We start from the raw sequence: 6,413 nt of genomic DNA, 5'->3' as shown, positions 1-6,413 counted from the left end.
CCCAATAACTGATGAATTTTTTCGATGATATTCCAAATGCACATTTCGCGGGATTCAACTTCATCCCGTACTGCTTCAATGTTCTAAACGTCTCATGCAGGTCGTCTACATGGTCTTCTAGTGGCACACTCTTAACCAGCATGTCATCAACATAAACCTCCATATTACGCCCGATCTGGTCTCAAAACATCTTATTAACCAGCCTTTGTTATGTCGCTGCTGCATTCTTCAAACTGAAAGGCATAACGTTATAGCAGTACAGGCATCGGTCAATGATAAACGCGGTCTTCTCACGGTCTTCTGGATGCATGTAGATCTGGTTGTAACCAGAAAAAGCGTCATAAAGCTTAACATGCCATATTCAGCTGTTGAATCTACCAAAGCATCAATGTGTGGCAGAGGAAAACTGTCTTTTGGGCATGCTTTGTTGAGGCTTGTAAAGTCCACGCACATTCTCGACTTTCCGTTGGATTTTTTGACCAACACAACATTGGCCAACTAGTCTGGATAGTATACTTCTTCTATAAATCGATCCTTGAGTAGCTTCTCTACTTCCTCTGCTATGGCCATATTCCGCTCTAGGGCAAACTTCCTTCGCTTTTGCTTCACTGGCTTCATGCTTGGCTACACATTAAGCTAGTGAAGAATGTCATCGGGATTGATTCCTAGCATATCTTCGTGCGTCCATGCAAATACCTCCATGTTCCCTCGGAGAAAGGTTACGAGAGCGTCTCGGACTCTCGAGGCGAGTTGTGTTCTAATCTTCACCACTTTGCCTTCCCCTAGCTTCATGTCTTCTAATGGCTCGGCCAGTTCCCCTTTTGGGGGGTCTTTGCTTCTGCTACCCACCGTGCCGACTATCAACAGACCATGATCTGCATTCTTTTTTAGGGAAATGTTATAACATTTCCTCGCTGAGGTTTGATCCCCTTCACCTCTCCAACCCCTTTCTCCGTAGGAAACTTCATCATCAAATGGTAAGTTGAAGTTGCAGCCTTCAACTTATTGAGGGATGGTCAATCAATAATTGCATTATAAGCCGATGGTCAATCTACCACCAAGAAATCCACCATGGCTGTAGATTGCTTGGGAGCTGTCCCTACAGTAACCGAGAGAGAGATGAGTCCTATCGGCTGGACTTGCTCTCCTGCAAACCCTACCAAAGGTGAATCAAATGGTTGGATCCTATCCCGGTCAATACCCATCTGCTTGAAGACTGGCCAGTACAAAATATCAGTTGAACTACCATTGTCCACTAAGATGCGGTGGATTTTATGGTTGGCAACCATTAGTGTAACTACTAATTCATCATCATGGGGGAATATGACCCCCTTAGTGTCTTCTTCAGAGAAGGATATAGTCATCAACTCCTTCTTTGCAAATTTTGAAGGTCTCTCTACCGACAAAACTTCACTATCAGCTGTCGTTCTTCTTGCATAAGCCTTTCTAGAGGAACTAGACCTTCCTCCGCCAGCTACTCCTCCTGAGATGGTGTGGATCTCCATCACTACATCTTGATGTTGAGGCGGATGGGCATCCCTAGCGTGTCTCGGTTTTGCCTGTTGATTGTGCATTGGTTCAACATACCGATCATCCCTCGACCTGGCTTCTCAGTTTCTGGGGCCTTCTCGGTTTTCTTCGAGTAACGGGAGTTCCTAGTTTCTCCCTCAATCTCGCTCATCTGCCAGGAATCTCACCAACTTCCCATTTCTGATGTGATTTTCAATCTCTTGCCGCAAGGTTATGCACTCCTCAGTTAAGTGACCATGGTCATGATGATACTCGCAGAATTTTTGAGGGTCACGTGACTCACATCTTTTAGGGTTGCCTTTTCAACTTGCTCGGCCACTTGATGACAGGATCCCTCTTGATCTCCATGAATACCTTAGTCATACTAGTATTCAGTGGAGTGAACCTCGGGCTCTGCAGTTTCTGAGGATCCATTCTCGGGTATGATGGGGCCACCTTTCCCGATTTCTTCACATTCTTCTCTTCTTTCTTTCCAACGCTAGCCAATACTGTCTTAACAGTACTACTCTTGGCTTGGATTTCCTCTCTTTGAGAATTCATGAGAGCTTTGACAGTTTCTTCTTGATTAATGTATTCCTCGACCTTTTTCATGAATTGACTAAGAGTCACTAATTTGAAACTTTCGATAGCTCGACCATCAACGGCCCTTCAGCCCTTACTCCATGCATCAAAGCATCGATCACTGTCTACTCATTTGGGTTTTCAATCATCAGCTTCTCCTGGTTGAACCTGAGCATGAATTCCTTCAATGATTCCTCCTTCCCTTGAACAAGGGAGAGTAAATAGGCCGGATTCTTCTTCCTCTTCTGAGTAGCTAAGAATTCACTTAAAAAGAGGCGCCCTAGAGTTTTGAAGTTATCTATTGAATTGGCTAGGAGCCTTCTGAACCAATCCTTAGCCACTCCAGCCAAAGTTAGGGGGAAAGCCCTGCAAGAAATCTCGTCTGGGGTACCGTGGAGGATAAAATGCGCACGAAGACTCTCCATATGTTCTGTAGGATCCCTTGTGCCATCATAGTTATTGACTTGGGGCATTTTGAACTTGTCAGGGAAGGGATAATTCATGACCCGAGTGGTGAAGGGCAGATTCATGTTCTCTATGAGTTCCTCTCCATTGGATTGCTCTCCGCCATTAACTATTTGGCGAGTCATCTCTTCATACTTTTTCTTGATATTTTACAGGTCAGCATTAACGTTGCTCTCGTTATGCCCTTCAGTACGACGATCCTCCTAGTGAGGAGATTGCTCCCTTCGAGATCTAGTATGACTAGACCTCTCGGGGTTTGTTTGTTGATGATCTTCTTCGTTCTGGACAATTGTGTGATGGCTGGCTTGAACTGAACTTATATCATCTTCGTGATCATGACCTTGGGCCAGCTTCCCTCTACAGATTTTGGCGCGTCTCTCCTTCTCACGCCTTTCCTCACGTTTTTTGGTTCGCCTTTCCTCCTTCTCTTAATCCCTCCGGCATTTCAACCTTCGGCAATCGTGAGCCTGGTGGCGAGATCCTCATTCTGCTTCTGTAAAGCATTCAGGGACTCAGTCATCTGCTTCAATCAGCTAAATCAGGAAGAACTCCAGTTGCCTTGCGAGGCACGCCGGCTTGACGCCCTGATTGAGAACGGGAACGTGTAGTCACTATATCGGAATAATGAAGAGTGAGAATTGATCAAACGAATGAAATAGGTTCCCACGGACGGCGCCAAATTGTTGATACACAATTTTCTGAGATGGTAACGTGGCACGCCTTGCGGGGGGTGTTGAGAGCTTTGAGGATACTTCAGGCTACACACACAAAGAACAAATAGGATTAGAGCCCCCAGTAGTGTCCCTGCGGGGAAGCTCTGATGCCTAAGTCAGAATGTAAGGAAAGAGTGTACAAGCAACCAAAGTTTTTTAGAGCTAGGATTGCGCTTACCTTTGATTGAAATCGAGGCTTGTATTTATAGGCATGGAGTAGAATTTGTTTCCCGCAACGTCTCGGGATTCTTATCCCTAAATATCTATTTCGCAGTTATTTGATAAGGGTAGGAATCCTGGGACAAGTGATAAGGTTTTTGAGTTAGATAACCTTTTGAATTTGAATAACTGCTTATCCCGCTTGTGTAGGGGTAGTTTGTATATGGATAGTCATCTATGCTGTAGAGAGCTTTTTTGAAGGTGAGATAATGATCACTTGTATTAGTTTGAATACTTGCATATCCTTAGTTGTAAAATGACTGATCTACCCTTGGCTCTTGACTATTTTGCTTCCGACGAGTTGAGTCTTGGGTTCAGCATCCGACACCTACCGAGGAGTAGTCTCGGACTCTTGTCCAAGGCCTCCTCGGTTTACGAAACCTCCTTGGGGAAAGCTAGCCAAGGCCATGTCGGGTATGATGTCTTGCTTAGGTCAGGTTTGGGACCCGTTGGGCTTTAGGAGCTGATCCATGGCCCAGCAAAAACTATAGGATAAAAAAGGGGAAGTAACAAAAAGAAAATGGTGAAAGAAAAACGTTAGGATTGTGGTGGGGAGAAGAGGAAAGTGCTTCTGCTTTTCCCTCTTCCTTGATTGAGATCTAAGAGGGGGAGGTTTTTGAATAATGAGAGAGAAAGAGAAATGCCTTCTACATTTTTAAGATCCACTAATATAAATAATAGCATATTGGGTTGATGGTTTCTTCTCTATCTAAAGAAACCATAGCTCCAAAATTTGCTTCTCAACTTATATTCAAACAGTATGTGACTAATTAGATTGCTACCCTCCTTATATAATGCTAATAATGAGCTTCATGGTTTTTAATTTGTATTATCTTTTAAGATTTCACACATTCACTTTGAGAAAACATTTACTTCAAACTTTCAGTTGCTCGTATGTGCTAATTCATTACTTACAAAAAAATATATATAGATATAGAGAGGGAGAGGTGGCTACACAACCCTCTTATATGAAGCGCCAATGAATGATGTATGACCTCGGCTATGTGTTGCCCACAAATAGGGTATGATCCTAGTCTGGCGTGGTACGCCTTTGGCCAGGTGTTGCCTGCTAATGGAGTACGACCTCTGGCCGATTGTGGCATCAAATTCCTTGCTTGTTGTCAGGCTGCAGCCGTTATCATGCGGAATTACATGCTTGCCCACAAGGCATGGATATTACCAGATTTGCTGTAAAAAATAGTGGAACATTTAAGATAAAATTATAGGTCAACTATCTTCTGCGTCACATCCTCAACTATTTTTTAGACGACTATTGTCCAGGTGCATTAACTCCTATAGGTTAACGGGGGCTCATGGTTTATGCTTGATTATCTCGAGCCTACAAGCTTAGCTTGGGCGGGCTGGGTGGGTATCTAGTATATCACTACCAATATTGTAGAACTAGAATCCACCTAATATTATTAATTTTTTTCTTAAGCACATGGCTCAACTCTTTTTTGTTTTGTTTTGTTTTGTTTTTTTTTTTTTTTTTCTTTTGCCAAGAATTGATCAATTCAATACTAGCAAGGGGATTGTCAAGGACCAGATTTTGCATATTCCATAGTGGGTTTCTTGAATATCCCAAAAGGATCAACAGAATTACCCTGGAAAGTTGAAAGCTACAGCCAAACCTATGTTGTCATTTGATACAATAAAATTTATTTCATTCATGGGTTAAATCAAACAACAACATCAAAAAATAAAATAAAAATACGTGGCTTGTTTCTGATTTCTTTATGTTGCTGCTTTTCCAGCATTAAAAAATGTTCCGAAACTTTTTAAAAGCCTCTTTCATGACAAATCTTTTGGCCTTTTCCTTATGGTTTTATGCTTTCCATGCCTGCTCCCTTACTTTAGTGTCCATTAAACCAAACACTCAAAGAATGCCTTTCCCATTCAACACCCGTACAAAAAGACCTAAAAAAAACAAAAACAAAAAGACTCTTCCTCTTATAATAAATGCCAAGTTGCAAATCCACGTTTTCAAAGAAAAAAAAAATACCCTTTTCCATGGGGAATAGGGCAATGTACAACTGAAGTCGTAATTGTTAGCATTTACCATTAAAACTTGAACTTAATTTGATTTTGAATTTAGCATTTACTATTAAATTTTGAGGGTCGTTATTAGCAGGCTTTAATGCTTTATATGGCAAATATTGTTAAATCAAAACTAGTAGTCATTCATTATTATTATTATTATTATATAAGAGGGCTTGTTGCGAATCCATTAATTATTAGTGCTCGACTCTTTTGCGGTTGTGCCCATCAAATGTCTTCAAGAAGTATATGATAAATGTGATAATTAGAACATATCTTCAAGATTTTAGAAAGAAAAAAACTAGTAATCATTCTTCATATAGGTTTTCAACATATCATATATTTAGGTGTGACCATAGTAGCATTTATTCACTAAGAATAGTATATAAAGGGCTTAGATAGTGAGAACTGTAGGGACTCTCTCAAGTAAGAATGAGTCATAGCCTAATATTGCCCCACAATGATCAATGAGAATTAATATGATTTACACTAATTAGGCATGAGGATTTTCAGTGCAGGACTCTAACCCACTTTGAAAATTTACTTAGACTAGGGGCGGCCCCCAAGCCACCATGTTTTTCCCAAAAGTTTTAAAAATTAGAATTTTACTCCCCCAAATTTTAAAATTTTTTAGTTTAAACCCCACAAATTTTAAATACTAGTTCCGGCCGTGCTTAGAGCATTAAAGCACCACCTTAGATAATATTCTTCATATAGGTTTGAACATAATGGCTCAAACCACATTAGCTTTCACCATATAAGCATTGCTGTAAAGAGCCACATACATAAATTTTCTAAAAGTCAAGTTGTAGAAAAATTTCTTCAACTCAGTCTTTAAAAATGAATATCCACATGCCCCTTTAGCATGTGAGAATTACATATAATAGC

This window comes from Corylus avellana, chromosome ca9 (genome assembly GCF_901000735.1).
Source record: "Corylus avellana chromosome ca9, CavTom2PMs-1.0".
NCBI classification, from domain to species: Eukaryota; Viridiplantae; Streptophyta; class Magnoliopsida; order Fagales; family Betulaceae; genus Corylus; species Corylus avellana.
This window is presented reverse-complemented; position numbering follows the sequence as displayed.